This window comes from Pseudophryne corroboree, chromosome 11 (assembly GCF_028390025.1).
Source record: "Pseudophryne corroboree isolate aPseCor3 chromosome 11, aPseCor3.hap2, whole genome shotgun sequence".
Taxonomy (NCBI): domain Eukaryota; kingdom Metazoa; phylum Chordata; class Amphibia; order Anura; family Myobatrachidae; genus Pseudophryne; species Pseudophryne corroboree.
Genome location: NC_086454.1, coordinates 207919337 through 207935720, shown reverse-complemented (window position 1 = coordinate 207935720; position 16384 = coordinate 207919337). Strand labels below are relative to the sequence as shown.

The window sequence follows — 16384 nt, the reverse complement described above, 5'->3', positions numbered from 1 at the left end:
GGAGTATTGAGCGGACTAGGTACCACCTATATAGTACCTTGTAAGCATTTTCCTTCACTAGCGTTGAAATGGAGGATTTTGCGGCAGCCGTGAAGACATCCGACCAATCATGGTCTCCAGGCGGCGGACCAAGATCCCGCTCCCACTGGAGAACAAAAGCCGGGACCGTCGGCTGCCCTTCAACCTGGAGAAGGTAGTACAGTAGGGAGATGATTCCTCGAGCAAACGGTTTATGATAGCTATATGATTCTAAAGTGGATAAAGGTTGGAACGGGGAAGAATTCGATATAGAAGAGACAAAATGCCGTATCTGGAAGTAGGTAAAAGGGTTCGCCTCCTGGAAATCATATTTCGTTATGATGTCCGATAGGGGCGCGCATGTACCCCCAGACAGAACATCCTGTACAAAGCGGATGTTCCTTTCCGTCCATGGACGAGATCGAGTCAGAGATTGACCCGGGGTGAAGGAAGGATTATCCCATAAAGGGGTAAGTTGAGAGGGAGATGACAAGAGGTGAAAGCGCCGAGTACAGTAGTCCCATATCTGGCAGGAAAATTCCAGCACTGGGTGCAGTTGCAAATGGGGGGATCTAGTTTTGGGGGAGGATACGAGAAGAGATGACAAAGACGTAGTATGGCCCAGTGCAGATTCTAGCTGTAGCCATTGGGTGGACTGAGCAGGGGCGAACCAAGCGACGGGAAGCCTCTTCCGCCTTCCTGTACAGGCTTGCGTAAGGTGGAGAAACCTATCCTAGGGGTCTTATTTTTCCAAACAAAGCGGAGAAACCAAGAGTGAACTTGCGCTAGGACAGAGTCCGGGACTTTCACAGGCAGCGTCTGAAATAGATAAAGTAGGCGGGGGAGTATATTCATTTTCAGAGCTATGATACGACCCAACCAAGATATAATTAGGGACTGCCATTTATGAAGATCGGCCTTGATGTTGACCAGCAAAGGGGCGAAGTTTGTCTTATAAAGGTCCCCATAGCGGCGCGTGATATAGATTCCCAGGTAACGGATCTTAGAAACACACCAAGAAAATTTAAAGTTGGATTGCATGCGAGCTAGGTGGGTAGAAGAAATATGGAAGGGGAGAGCTTCCGTCTTGGACCAATTGGCCTTATATCCCGAAACATGTCCGTACTCCGAAAGAAGCTGGAGAAGGTTCGGCAGAGAAGTATGTGGTGAGGAGAGCGAAAGAAGGACATCGTCCGCAAACAGGGAAATCTTGTAGACTGAGCTCCCCACCTCTAAACCCCCAATATCAGTCGAAGTCCGGATGCGTGCAGCCAGCGGTTCTATTATCAGAGCAAATATCAGGGGTGAGAGTGGGCATCCCTGTCTGGTGCCGTTGGAGATACCCAAAGGGTCCGACAGTACTCCATTCACGGATACCCGTGCTGACGGGGCCGAGTATAGAGCCTGAATCCCCGTGAGAAATTCCCCTCGGAAGCCAAAATGAGCGAGAGTTTCGAACATAAAGGGCCATCCTATCCTGTCAAACGCTTTCTCAGCGTCCAGAGAAAGCATAAGAGCAGGGGTACGGGTAAGGTTGATATGATGAGCAAGGCTGATGACCCGTCTCGTATTGTCGCCGGCTTGACGACCCGGGATGAATCCCACCTGGTCATTATGGACAAGGTGGGGCAATACGTTGTTCAATCGAAGGGCCAAGATTTTTGCGTATATCTTAATGTCCGAGTTGAGCTCCAGGTAAGTTAGCTCTCAATTTGGGTATATCTGTTAGGTGCCATTATCATGTGGCACTATATTTAGTATGACCCAGAAGGGCTATTATTATTATCATTATTATTATTATTATTATTATTAGTACTGGAAATGGGTCTGGGGTGCGGTTCCCCCTGATTGGAGTGGCTGGGCTGCTGTGGGGTAGCACACTATTATATTTATTTAGCACCCCCCCTTAACACTGTTATTAATCCTTTAGGTCTTTTAATTACACCGTCACTAGTGTATCACTTTTTGTATACAGATTTTGCGTTCCCTTTAATTAACACATACTAACACTTTACCTTCTCACATGTGTGCTGCCCTGGGGTGGCTGGCCTATGCCGGTTTGTGGGGTTCTGCACCCCAGGCCCAGATATAGTATTAGGTATAGGACCACCAGCATCAGAGGAGCCTTGTCGAGGCCTGGTGGCTTTGCCATATTTCTGCAGATATATGTAACGAAGACCTCTGGATTTCTATTATATGTAGGTTTTCAAGTCATGTTACCCATATAGTTTGGTGTGCTGGGGGACACCAGGGGTTAATCCCCATCCTGTCTCTTGCTTAGAATTACCCCTCCCTTTCAAGCACCTGAAGTATATTGTCAAATTGATATGAGCAACTTGCATTCTGTTTTGCCGTTGGAGATACCCAAAGGGTCCGACAGTACTCCATTCACGGATACCCGTGCTGACGGGGCCGAGTATAGAGCCTGAATCCCCGTGAGAAATTCCCCTCGGAAGCCAAAATGAGTGAGAGTTTCGAACATAAAGGGCCATCCTATCCTGTCAAACGCTTTCTCCGCGTCCAGAGAAAGCATAAGAGCAGGGGTACGGGTAAGGTTGATATGATGAGCAAGGCTGATGACCCGTCTCGTATTGTCGCGGGCTTGACGACCCGGGATGAATCCCACCTGGTCATTATGGACAAGGTGGGGCAATACGTTGTTCAATCGAAGGGCCAAGATTTTCGCGTATATCTTAATGTCCGAGTTGAGCAGCGATATAGGTCTATAGTTAGCGCAGTTGGTTGCATCTTCGCCATCCTTGGGAATAACTATGATCTTGGCCTCCAGAGCCGATTTAGAAAAAGAGGCACCCTGTAGGACAGCATTAATAGGGTCGAAAGGTGGGGCATAAGCTGGGGCAGAAAAGTCTTATAGTAGACGGCAGAGAAACCATCTGGGCCGGGAGCCTTGTTAGGTTTCAAATCTTTAATGACGTTGGCAATTTCTTCATCGGTGATTCTAGTGTTCAATTCCGCGGAGATCGTTGGGGATAGATGAGGTAGATGGCATTGGGACAGAAAGGCGACTGATAGGTTTTTAATAGTCAATTATTTATTTTTGAGGAAAAAGTGAAGCTGTTTACAGTGTTCTTTTCATTACCAAGTCCAGCAAGAAATGTGCTGGTACTATACAGAGCTGTCAGTATGGATTATCATGCTATATTGCAGAAAATCAATTTGATGCAACTGCTTTACCAATAGTATGTTAATCTTTTCCATTGTTGTTTTGTTGGCTGACTGAAGGAAGATATGCAGTGCATTAGAACTAAAGCAGATGTGTGCTGACAACTTAAATACTAACTCATGTTTGTGTTTTTTCTTTCTTTCTTACATCCTTTGTAATATTATATTAAATATTAAGGCAGCAGATTATAATCTATGAATAATGACATAAGAAAAGGAAAAAAAACAGTATACAAAGCTGCTCAAGGTGAGGCTTGAACTCACAACCTCGGCATTGCTCAACAGATACTGTCTTATAAGTACAGCGTGCTGACCAAGTGCACCACTGGAGCACTTTGCAGCATTTATTGGTTATGCTAGATGTGGATTTTATTCAATACAATCAGTACAGTCATAAGAATTGAAAAAGAAAATAATTTTTGGTGATGAATGATGAGCAACAAAGGAACTTGCATGCCAGATGGCACTTGAATAAGCTGTCCACGGTGATAGAAAAGGTTTAAAAAAACAACAACAATGTTATCATAATAAATGTCATATTTTAGCTTCTGTGGTCATTTTTTACAAGCTAAACACTGCAAGACTGTTTTACAGTTGAAGCAAGGATAAAATATCAACTCTAGTGATGAGACACTTGCTGCAATGACTTCCACCCCAGATGGGACTTGGACCCACAACCCCTGGCTTAGGAGAACAGTGACTTATCCATTATGCCAGTGGTGCTTACTGATGTTCTTATTTAAGACTGTTAGGTTTTTAATAGTCAATTATTTATTTTTGAGGAAAAAGTGAAGCTGTTTACTGTATTCTATTCATTACCAAGTCCAGCAAGAAATGTGCAGGTACTATACAGAGCTGTCAGTATGGATTATCATGCTATATTGCAGAAAATCAATTTGATGCAACTGCTTTACCAACAGTATGTTAATCTTTTCCATTGCTGTTTTGTTGGCTGACTGAAGGAAGATATGCAGTGCATTTGAACCAAAGCAGATGTGTGCTGACAACTTAAATACAAACTCATGTTGTTGTTTTTTTCTTTCTTTCTTTCTTCCATCCTTTGTAATATCATATTAAATATTAAGGTAGCAGATTATAATCTATGACTAATGACATAAGAAAAGGAAAAAAACAGTATACAAAGATGAACTCAAAACCTCGGCATTGCTCAACAGATACTGTCTTACAAGTACCGCGCGCTGACCAAGTGCACCACTGGAGCACTTTGCAGCATTTATTGGTTATGCTAGATGTGGATTTTATTCAATACAATCAGTACAGTCATAAGAATTGAAAAAGAAAATAATTTTTGGTGATGAATGATGAGCAACAAAGGAACATGCATGCCAGATGGCACTTGAATAAGCTGTCCACGGTGATAAAAAATGGTTTTAAAAAACAACAACAATGTTATCATAATAAATGTCATATTTTAGCTTCTGTGGTCATTTTTTACAAGCTAAACACTGCAAGACTGTTTTACAGTTGAAGCAAGGATAAAATATCAACTCTAGTGATGAGACACTTGCTGTATTGACTTCCACCCCAGATGGGACTTGGACCCACAACCACTGGCTTAAGAGAACAGTGCCTTATCCATTATGCCAGTGGTGCTTTCTGATGTCCTTATTTAAGACTGATAGGCTTTTAATAGTCAATTATTTATTTTTTTAAAAAGTGAAGCTGTTTACTGTGTTCTTTGCATTACCAAATCCAGCAAGAACTGTGCTGGTACTAACCAGAGCTGTCAGTATGGATTATCATGCTATATTGCAGAAAATCAATTTGATGCAACTGCTTTACCAACAGTATGTTAATCTTTTCCATTGCTGTTTTGTTGGCTGACTGAAGGAAGATATGCAGTGCATTTGAACCAAAGCAGATGTGTGCTGACAGCTTAAATGCACAATCATGTTTGTGTTTTTTCTTTCTTTCTTCCATCCTTTGTAATATCATATTAAATATTAAGGTAGCAGATTATAATCAATGACTAATGACATAAGAAAAGAAAAAAAAACGTATACTAAGCTGCTCCAGGTGAGGCTTGAACGCACAACCTCGGCATTGCTCAACAGATACTTTCTTACAAATACTGCATGCTGACCAAGTGCACCACTGGAGAACTTTGCAGCATTTATTGGTTATGCTAGATGTGGATTTTATTCAATACAATCAGTACAGTCATAAGAATTGAAAAAGAAAATCATATTTGGTGATGAATGATGAGCAACAAAGGAACATGCATGCCAGATGGCACTTGAATAAACTGTACACGGTGATAGAAAGGGTTTTAAAAAAAACAACAACAATGTTATCATAATAAATGTCATATTTTAGCTTCTGTGGTCATTTTTTACAAGCTAAATACTGCAAGACTGTTTTACAGTTGAAGCAAGGATAAAATATCAACTCTAGTGATGAGACACTTGCTGTAATGACTTCCACCCCAGATGGGACTTGGACCCACAACCACTGGCTTAAGAGAACAGTGCCTTATCCATTATGCCAGTGGTGCTCTCTGATGTCCTTATTTAAGACTGATAGGCTTTTAATAGTCAATTATTTATTTATTTTTTAAAAATGAAGCTGTTTACTGTGTTCTTTGCATTACCAAATCCAGCAAGAAATGTGCTGGTACTAACCAGAGCTGTCAGTATGGATTATCATGCTATATTGCAGAAAATCAATTTGATGCAACTGCTTTACCAACAGTATGTTAATCTTTTCCATTGCTGTTTTGTTGGCTGACTGAAGGAAGATATGCAGTGCATTTGAACCAAAGCAGATGTGTGCTGACAGCTTAAATGCACAATCATGTTTGTGTTTTTTCTTTCTTTCTTCCATCCTTTGTAATATCATATTAAACATTAAGGTAGCAGATTATAATCAATGACTAATGACATAAGAAAAGAAAAATAAACGTATACTAAGCTGCTCCAGGTGAGGCTTGAACGCACAACGTCGGCATTGCTCAACAGATACTTTCTTACAAATACTGCATGCTGACCAAGTGCACCACTGGAGAACTTTGCAGCATTTATTGGTTATGCTAGATGTGGATTTTATTCAATACAATCAGTACAGTCATAAGAATTGAAAAAGAAAATCATATTTGGTGATGAATGATGAGCAACAAAGGAACATGCATGCCAGATGGCACTTGAATAAACTGTACACGGTGATAGAAAAGGTTTTAAAAAAAACAACAACAATGTTATCATAATAAATGTCATATTTTAGCTTCTGTGGTCATTTTTTACAAGCTAAACACTGCAAAACTGTTTTACAGTTGAAGCAAGGATAAAATATCAACTCTAGTGATGAGACACTTGCTGTAATGACTTACACCCCAGATGGGACTTGGACCCATAACCCCTGGCTTAGGAGAACAGTGACTTATCCATTATGCCAGTGGTGCTTACTGATGTTCTTATTTAAGACTGATAGGTTTTTAATAGTCAATTATTTATTTTTGAGGAAAAAGTGTAGCTGTTTACTGTGTTCTTTGCATTACCAAGTCCAGCAAGAGATGTGCTGGTACTATCCAGAGCTGTCAGTATGGATTATCATGCTATATTGCAGAAAATCAATTTGATGCAACTGCTTTACCAACAGTATGTTAATCTTTTCCATTGCTGTTTTGTTGGCTGACTGAAGGAAGATATGCAGTGCATTTGATCCAAAGCAGATGTGTGCTGACAACTTAAATACAAACTCATGTTTGTGTTTTTTCTTTCTTTCTTCCATCCTTTGTAATATCATATTAAATATTAAGGTAGCAGATTATAATCTATGACTAATGACATAAGAAAAGGAAAAAAACAGTATACAAAGCTGCTAAAGGTGAGGCTTGAACGCACAACCTCGGCATTGCTCAACAGATACTTTCTTACAAATACCGCATGCTGACCAAGTGCACCACTGGAGAACTTTGCAGCATTTATTGGTTATGCTAGATGTGGATTTTATTCAATACAATCAGTACAGTCATAAGAATTGAAAAAGAAAATAATTTTTGGTGATGAATGATGAGCAACAAAGGAACATGCATGCCAGATGGCACTTGAATAAGCTGTACACGGTGATAGAAAAGGTTTTAAAAAAACAACAACAATGTTATCATAATAAATGTCATATTTTAGCTTCTGTGGTCATTTTTTACAAGCTAAACACTGCAAAACTGTTTGAAGCAAGGATAAAATATCAACTCTAGTGATGAGACACTTGCTGTAATGACTTACACCCCAGATGGGACTTGGACCCATAACCCCTAGCTTAGGAGAACAGTGACTTATCCATTATGCCAGTGGTGCTTACTGATGTTCTTATTTAAGACTGATAGGTTTTTAATAGTCAATTATTTATTTTTGAGGAAAAAGTGTAGCTGTTTACTGTGTTCTTTGCATTACCAAGTCCAGCAAGAGATGTGCTGGTACTATCCAGAGCTGTCAGTATGGATTATCATGCTATATTGCAGAAAATCAATTTGATGCAACTGCTTTACCAACAGTATGTTTATCTTTTCCATTGCTGTTTTGTTGGATGACTGAAGGAAGATATGCAGTGCATTTGATCCAAAGCAGATGTGTGCTGACAACTTAAATACAAACTCATGTTTGTGTTTTTTCTTTCTTTCTTCCATCCTTTGTAATATCATATTAAATATTAAGGTAGCAGATTATAATCTATGACTAATGACATAAGAAAAGGAAAAAAACAGTATACAAAGCTGCTCAAGGTGAGGCTTGAACTCACAACCTCGGCATTGCTCAACAGATACTGTCTTACAAGTACCGCGTGCTGACCAAGTGCACCACTGGAGCACTTTGCAGCATTTATTGGTTATGCTAGATGTGGATTTTATTCAATATTATCAGTACAGTTATAAGAATTGAAAAAGAAAATCATTTTTGGTGATGAATGATGAGCAACAAACGAACGTGCATGCCAGATGGCACTTGAATAAGCTGTCCACGGTGATAGAAAAGGTTTTAAAAAAACAACAACAATGTTATCATAATAAATGTCATTTTTTAGCTTCTGTGGTCATTTTTTGCAAGCTAAACACTGCAAGACTGTTCTACAGTTGAAGCAAGGATAAAATATCAACTCTAGTGGTGAGACACTTGATGTAATGACTTCCAACTGAGATGGGACTTAAACCCACAACCATTGTCTTAGGAGAACAGTGCCTTATCCATTATGCCAGTGGTGCTTACTGATGTCCTAATTTAAGACTGATAGGTTTTTAATAGTCAATTATTTATTTTTGAAAAAAAGTGAAGCTGTTTACTGTGTTCTTTGCATTACCAAGTCCAGCAAGAAATGTGCTGGTACTAACCAGAGCTGTCAGTATGGATTATCATGCTATATTGCAGAAAATCAATTTGATGCAACTGCTTTACCAACAGTATGTTAATCTTTTCCATTGCTGTTTTGTTGGCTGACTGAAGGAAGATATGCAGTGCATTTGAACCAAAGCAGATGTGTGCTGACAACTTAAATGCACAATCATGTTTGTGTTTTTTCTTTCTTTCTTCCATCCTTTGTAATATCATATTAAATATTAAGGTAGCAGATTATAATCAATGACTAATGACATAAGAAAAAAAAAAAAATGTATACTAAGCTGCTCCAGGTGAGGCTTGAACTCACAACCTCGGCATTGCTCAACAGATACTGTCTTACAAGCGCCGCACGCTGACCAAGTGCACCACTGGAGAACTTTGCAGCATTTGTTGGTTATGCTAGATGTGGATTTTATTCAATACAATCAGTACAGTCATAAGAACTGAAAAAGAAAATCATTTTTGGTGATGAATGATGAGCAACAAAGGAACATGCATGCCAGATGGCACTTAAATAAGCTGTCCACGGTGATAGAAAAGGTTTAAAAAACAACAACAATAATGTTATCATAATAAATGTCATATTTTAGCTTCTGTGGTCATTTTTTACAAGCTAAACACTGCAAGACTGTTTTACAGTTGAAGCAAGGATAAAATATCAACTCTAGTGATGAGACACTTGCTGTAATGACTTCCACCACAGATGGGACTTGGACCCACAACCCCTGGCTTAGGAGAACAGTGACTTATCCATTATGCCAGTGGTGCTTACTGATGTTCTTATTTAAGACTGATAGGTTTTTAATAGTCAATTATTTATTTTTGAGGAAAAAGTGAAGCTGTTTACTGTGTTCTTTTCATTACCAAGTCCAGCAAGAAATGTGCTGGTACTATACAGAGCTGTCAGTATGGATTATCATGCTATATTGCAGAAAATCAATTTGATGCAACTGCTTTACCAATAGTATGTTAATATTTTCCATTGTTGTTTTGTTGGCTGACTGAAGGAAGATATGCAGTGCATTAGAACCAAAGCAGATGTGTGCTGACAACTTAAATACTAACTCATGTTTGTGTTTTTTCTTTCTTTCTTCCATCCTTTGTAATATCATATTAAATATTAAGGTAGCAGATTATAATCAATGACTAATGACATAAGAAAAGAAAAAAAAACGTATACTAAGCTGCTAAAGGTGAGGCTTGAACGCACAACCTCGGCATTGCTCAACAGATACTTTCTTACAAATACCGCATGCTGACCAAGTGCACCACTGGAGAACTTTGCAGCATTTATTGGTTATGCTAGATGTGGATTTTATTCAATACAATCAGTACAGTCATAAGAATTGAAAAAGAAAATAATTTTTGGTGATGAATGATGAGCAACAAAGGAACATGCATGCCAGATGGCACTTGAATAAGCTGTACACGGTGATAGAAAAGGTTTTAAAAAAACAACAACAATGTTATCATAATAAATGTCATATTTTAGCTTCTGTGGTCATTTTTTACAAGCTAAACACTGCAAAACTGTTTTACAGTTGAAGCAAGGATAAAATATCAACTCTAGTGATGAGACACTTGCTGTAATGACTTACACCCCAGATGGGACTTGGACCCATAACCCCTAGCTTAGGAGAACAGTGACTTATCCATTATGCCAGTGGTGCTTACTGATGTTCTTATTTAAGACTGATAGGTTTTTAATAGTCAATTATTTATTTTTGAGGAAAAAGTGTAGCTGTTTACTGTGTTCTTTGCATTACCAAGTCCAGCAAGAGATGTGCTGGTACTATCCAGAGCTGTCAGTATGGATTATCATGCTATATTGCAGAAAATCAATTTGATGCAACTGCTTTACCAACAGTATGTTTATCTTTTCCATTGCTGTTTTGTTGGATGACTGAAGGAAGATATGCAGTGCATTTGATCCAAAGCAGATGTGTGCTGACAACTTAAATACAAACTCATGTTTGTGTTTTTTCTTTCTTTCTTCCATCCTTTGTAATATCATATTAAATATTAAGGTAGCAGATTATAATCTATGACTAATGACATAAGAAAAGGAAAAAAAAACAGTATACAAAGCTGAACTCACAACCTCGGCATTGCTCAACAGATACTGTCTTACAAGTACCGCGCGCTGACCAAGTGCACCACTGGAGCACTTTGCAGCATTTATTGGTTATGCTAGATGTGGATTTTATTCAATACAATCAGTACAGTCATAAGAATTGAAAAAGAAAATCATTTTTGGTGATGAATGATAAGCAACAAACGAACGTGCATGCCAGATGGCACTTGAATAAGCTGTCCACGGTGATAGAAAAGGTTTAAAAAACAACAACAACAATGTTATCATAATAAATGTCATATTTTAGCTTCTGTGGTCATTTTTTACAAGCTAAACACTGCAAGACTGTTTTACAGTTGAAGCAAGGATAAAATATCAACTCTAGTGATGAGACACTTGCTGTAATGACTTCCACCCCAGATGGGACTTGGACCCACAACCACTGGCTTAAGAGAACAGTGCCTTATCCATTATGCCAGTGGTGCTTTCTGATGTCCTTATTTAAGACTGATAGGCTTTTAATAGTCAATTATTTATTTTTGAAAAAAAGTGAAGCTGTTTACTGTGTTCTTTGCATTACCAAATGCAGCAAGAAATGTGCTGGTACTAACCAGAGCTGTCAGTGTGGATTATCATGCTATATTGCAGAAAATCAATTTGATGCAACTGCTTTACCAACAGTATGTTAATCTTTTCCATTGCTGTTTTGTTGGCTGACTGAAGGAAGATATGCAGTGCATTTGAACCAAAGCAGATGTGTGCTGACAGCTTAAATGCACAATCATGTTTGTGTTTTTTCTTTCTTTCTTCCATCCTTTGTAATATCATATTAAACATTAAGGTAGCAGATTATAATCAATGACTAATGACATAAGAAAAGAAAAAAAACCGTATACTAAGCTGCCCAGGTGAGGCTTGAACGCACAACCTCGGCATTGCTCAACAGATACTTTCTTACAAATACTGCATGCTGACCAAGTGCACCATTGGAGAACTTTGCAGCATTTATTGGTTATGCTAGATGTGGATTTTATTCAATACAATCAGTACAGTCATAAGAATTGAAAAAGAAAATCATATTTGGTGATGAATGATGAGCAACAAAGGAACATGCATGCCAGATGGCACTTGAATAAACTGTACACGGTGATAGAAAAGGTTTTTAAAAAAAACAACAACAATGTTATCATAATAAATGTCATATTTTAGCTTCTGTGGTCATTTTTTACAAGCTAAACACTGCAAAACTGTTTTACAGTTGAAGCAAGGATAAAATATCAACTCTAGTGATGAGACACTTGCTGTAATGACTTACACCCCAGATGGGACTTGGACCCATAACCCCTGGCTTAGGAGAACAGTGACTTATCCATTATGCCAGTGGTGCTTACTGATGTTCTTATTTAAGACTGATAGGTTTTTAATAGTCAATTATTTATTTTTGAGGAAAAAGTGTAGCTGTTTACTGTGTTCTTTGCATTACCAAGTCCAGCAAGAGATGTGCTGATACTATCCAGAGCTGTCAGTATGGATTATCATGCTATATTGCAGAAAATCAATTTGATGCAACTGCTTTACCAACAGTATGTTAATCTTTTCCATTGCTGTTTTGTTGGCTGACTGAAGGAAGATATGCAGTGCATTTGATCCAAAGCAGATGTGTGCTGACAACTTAAATACAAACTCATGTTTGTGTTTTTTCTTTCTTTCTTCCATCCTTTGTAATATCATATTAAATATTAAGGTAGCAGATTATAATCTATGACTAATGACATAAGAAAAGGAAAAAAACAGTATACAAAGTTGCTCAAGGTGAGGCTTGAACTCACAACCTCGGCATTGCTCAACAGATACTGTCTTACAAGTACCGCGTGCTGACCAAGTGCACCACTGGAGCACTTTGCAGCATTTATTGGTTATGCTAGATGTGGATTTTATTCAATATTATCAGTACAGTCATAAGAATTGAAAAAGAAAATCATTTTTGGTGATGAATGATGAGCAACAAACGAACGTGCATGCCAGATGGCACTTGAATAAGCTGTCCACGGTGATAGAAAAGGTTTAAAAAAAACAACAACAATGTTATCATAATAAATGTCATTTTTTAGCTTCTGTGGTCATTTTTTGCAAGCTAAACACTGCAAGACTGTTCTACAGTTGAAGCAAGGATAAAATATCAACTCTAGTGATGAGACACTTGATGTAATGACTTCCAACTGAGATGGGACTTAAACCCACAACCATTGTCTTAGGAGAACAGTGCCTTATCCATTATGCCAGTGGTGCTTACTGATGTCCTAATTTAAGACTGATAGGTTTTTAATAGTCAATTATTTATTTTTGAAAAAAAGTGAAGCTGTTTACTGTGTTCTTTGCATTACCAAGTCCAGCAAGAAATGTGCTGGTACTAACCAGAGCTGTCAGTATGGATTATCATGCTATATTGCAGAAAATCAATTTGATGCAACTGCTTTACCAACAGTATGTTAATATTTTCCATTGCTGTTTTGTTGGCTGACTGAAGGAAGATATGCAGTGCATTTGAACCAAAGCAGATGTGTGCTGACAACTTAAATGCACAATCATGTTTGTGTTTTTTCTTTCTTTCTTCCATCCTTTGTAATATCATATTAAATATTAAGGTAGCAGATTATAATCAATGACTAATGACATAAGAAAAGAAAAAAAAATGTATATTAAGCTGCTCCAGGTGAGGCTTGAACTCACAACCTCGGCATTGCTCAACAGATACTGTCTTACAAGCGCCGCACGCTGACCAAGTGCACCACTGGAGAACTTTGCAGCATTTGTTGGTTATGCTAGATGTGGATTTTATTCAATACAATCAGTACAGTCATAAGAATTGAAAAAGAAAATCATTTTTGGTGATGAATGATGAGCAACAAAGGAACATGCATGCCAGATGGCACTTGAATAAGCTGTCCACGGTGATAGAAAAGGTTTAAAAAACAACAACAATAATGTTATCATAATAAATGTCATATTTTAGCTTCTGTGGTCATTTTTTACAAGCTAAACACTGCAAGACTGTTTTACAGTTGAAGCAAGGATAAAATATCAACTCTAGTGATGAGACACTTGCTGTAATGACTTACACCCCAGATGGGACTTGGACCCATAACCCCTAGCTTAGGAGAACAGTGACTTATCCATTATGCCAGTGGTGCTTACTGATGTTCTTATTTAAGACTGATAGGTTTTTAATAGTCAATTATTTATTTTTGAGGAAAAAGTGTAGCTGTTTACTGTGTTCTTTGCATTACCAAGTCCAGCAAGAGATGTGCTGGTACTATCCAGAGCTGTCAGTATGGATTATCATGCTATATTGCAGAAAATCAATTTGATGCAACTGCTTTACCAACAGTATGTTTATCTTTTCCATTGCTGTTTTGTTGGATGACTGAAGGAAGATATGCAGTGCATTTGATCCAAAGCGGATGTGTGCTGACAACTTAAATACAAACTCATGTTTGTGTTTTTTCTTTCTTTCTTTCTTCCATCCTTTGTAATATCATATTAAATATTAAGGTAGCAGATTATAATCTATGACTAATGACATAAGAAAAGGAAAAAAAAACAGTATACAAAGCTGAACTCACAACCTCGGCATTGCTCAACAGATACTGTCTTACAAGTACCGCGCGCTGACCAAGTGCACCACTGGAGCACTTTGCAGCATTTATTGGTTATGCTAGATGTGGATTTTATTCAATACAATCAGTACAGTCATAAGAATTGAAAAAGAAAATCATTTTTGGTGATGAATGATAAGCAACAAACGAACGTGCATGCCAGATGGCACTTGAATAAGCTGTCCACGGTGATAGAAAAGGTTTAAAAAACAACAACAACAATGTTATCATAATAAATGTCATATTTTAGCTTCTGTGGTCATTTTTTACAAGCTAAACACTGCAAGACTGTTTTACAGTTGAAGCAAGGATAAAATATCAACTCTAGTGATGAGACACTTGCTGTAATGACTTCCACCCCAGATGGGACTTGGACCCACAACCACTGGCTTAAGAGAACAGTGCCTTATCCATTATGCCAGTGGTGCTTTCTGATGTCCTTATTTAAGACTGATAGGCTTTTAATAGTCAATTATTTATTTTTGAAAAAAAGTGAAGCTGTTTACTGTGTTCTTTGCATTACCAAATGCAGCAAGAAATGTGCTGGTACTAACCAGAGCTGTCAGTGTGGATTATCATGCTATATTGCAGAAAATCAATTTGATGCAACTGCTTTACCAACAGTATGTTAATCTTTTCCATTGCTGTTTGTTGGCTGACTGAAGGAAGATATGCAGTGCATTTGAACCAAAGCAGATGTGTGCTGACAGCTTAAATGCACAATCATTTTTGTGTTTTTTCTTTCTTTCTTCCATCCTTTGTAATATCATATTAAACATTAAGGTAGCAGATTATAATCAATGACTAATGACATAAGAAAAGAAAAAAAACCGTATACTAAGCTGCTCCAGGTGAGGCTTGAACGCACAACCTCGGCATTGCTCAACAGATACTTTCTTACAAATACTGCATGCTGACCAAGTGCACCATTGGAGAACTTTGCAGCATTTATTGGTTATGCTAGATGTGGATTTTATTCAATACAATCAGTACAGTCATAAGAATTGAAAAAGAAAATCATATTTGGTGATGAATGATGAGCAACAAAGGAACATGCATGCCAGATGGCACTTGAATAAACTGTACACGGTTATAGAAAAGGTTTTAAAAAAAACAACAACAATGTTATCATAATAAATGTCATATTTTAGCTTCTGTGGTCATTTTTTACAAGCTAAACACTGCAAAACTGTTTTACAGTTGAAGCAAGGATAAAATATCAACTCTAGTGATGAGACACTTGCTGTAATGACTTACACCCCAGATGGGACTTGGACCAATAACCCCTGGCTTAGGAGAACAGTGACTTATCCATTATGCCAGTGGTGCTTACTGATGTTCTTATTTAAGACTGATAGGTTTTTAATAGTCAATTATTTATTTTTGAGGAAAAAGTGTAGCTGTTTACTGTGTTCTTTGCATTACCAAGTCCAGCAAGAGATGTGCTGGTACTATCCAGAGCTGTCAGTATGGATTATCATGCTATATTGCAGAAAATCAATTTGATGCAACTGCTTTACCAACAGTATGTTAATCTTTTCCATTGCTGTTTTGTTGGCTGACTGAAGGAAGATATGCAGTGCATTTGATCCAAAGCAGATGTGTGCTGACAACTTAAATACAAACTCATGTTTGTGTTTTTTCTTTCTTTCTTCCATCCTTTGTAATATCATATTAAATATTAAGGTAGCAGATTATAATCTATGACTAATGACATAAGAAAAGGAAAAAAACAGTATACAAAGTTGCTCAAGGTGAGGCTTGAACTCACAACCTCGGCATTGCTTAACAGATACTGTCTTACAAGTACCGCGTGCTGACCAAGTGCACCACTGGAGCACTTTGCAGCATTTATTGGTTATGCTAGATGTGGATTTTATTCAATATTATCAGTACAGTTATAAGAATTGAAAAAGAAAATCATTTTTGGTGATGAATGATGAGCAACAAACGAACGTGCATGCCAGATGGCACTTGAATAAGCTGTCCACGGTGATAGAAAAGGTTTTAAAAAAACAACAACAATGTTATCATAATAAATGTCATTTTTTAGCTTCTGTGGTCATTTTTTGCAAGCTAAACACTGCAAGACTGTTCTACAGTTG

At 37.9% G+C, this 16384-nt stretch overlaps 3 non-coding genes across 3 annotated transcripts; all 3 read right to left on the bottom strand.

Annotated features, from left to right (window-relative positions):
- Positions 1 to 7931: 7931 nt before the first annotated feature.
- Positions 7932 to 8024, bottom strand: TRNAT-UGU (transfer RNA threonine (anticodon UGU)). The gene is given in 2 exon segments: positions 7932 to 7967; positions 7987 to 8024. It is a non-coding gene; the product is annotated as a tRNA-Thr (tRNA).
- A 4403-nt stretch (positions 8025 to 12427) lies between these two features.
- On the bottom strand, positions 12428 to 12520 carry TRNAT-UGU (transfer RNA threonine (anticodon UGU)). Its single transcript is given in 2 exon segments — positions 12428 to 12463; positions 12483 to 12520. It is a non-coding gene; the product is annotated as a tRNA-Thr (tRNA).
- A 3505-nt stretch (positions 12521 to 16025) lies between these two features.
- On the bottom strand, positions 16026 to 16118 carry TRNAT-UGU (transfer RNA threonine (anticodon UGU)). The gene is given in 2 exon segments: positions 16026 to 16061; positions 16081 to 16118. It is a non-coding gene; the product is annotated as a tRNA-Thr (tRNA).
- Positions 16119 to 16384: the final 266 nt, after the last annotated feature.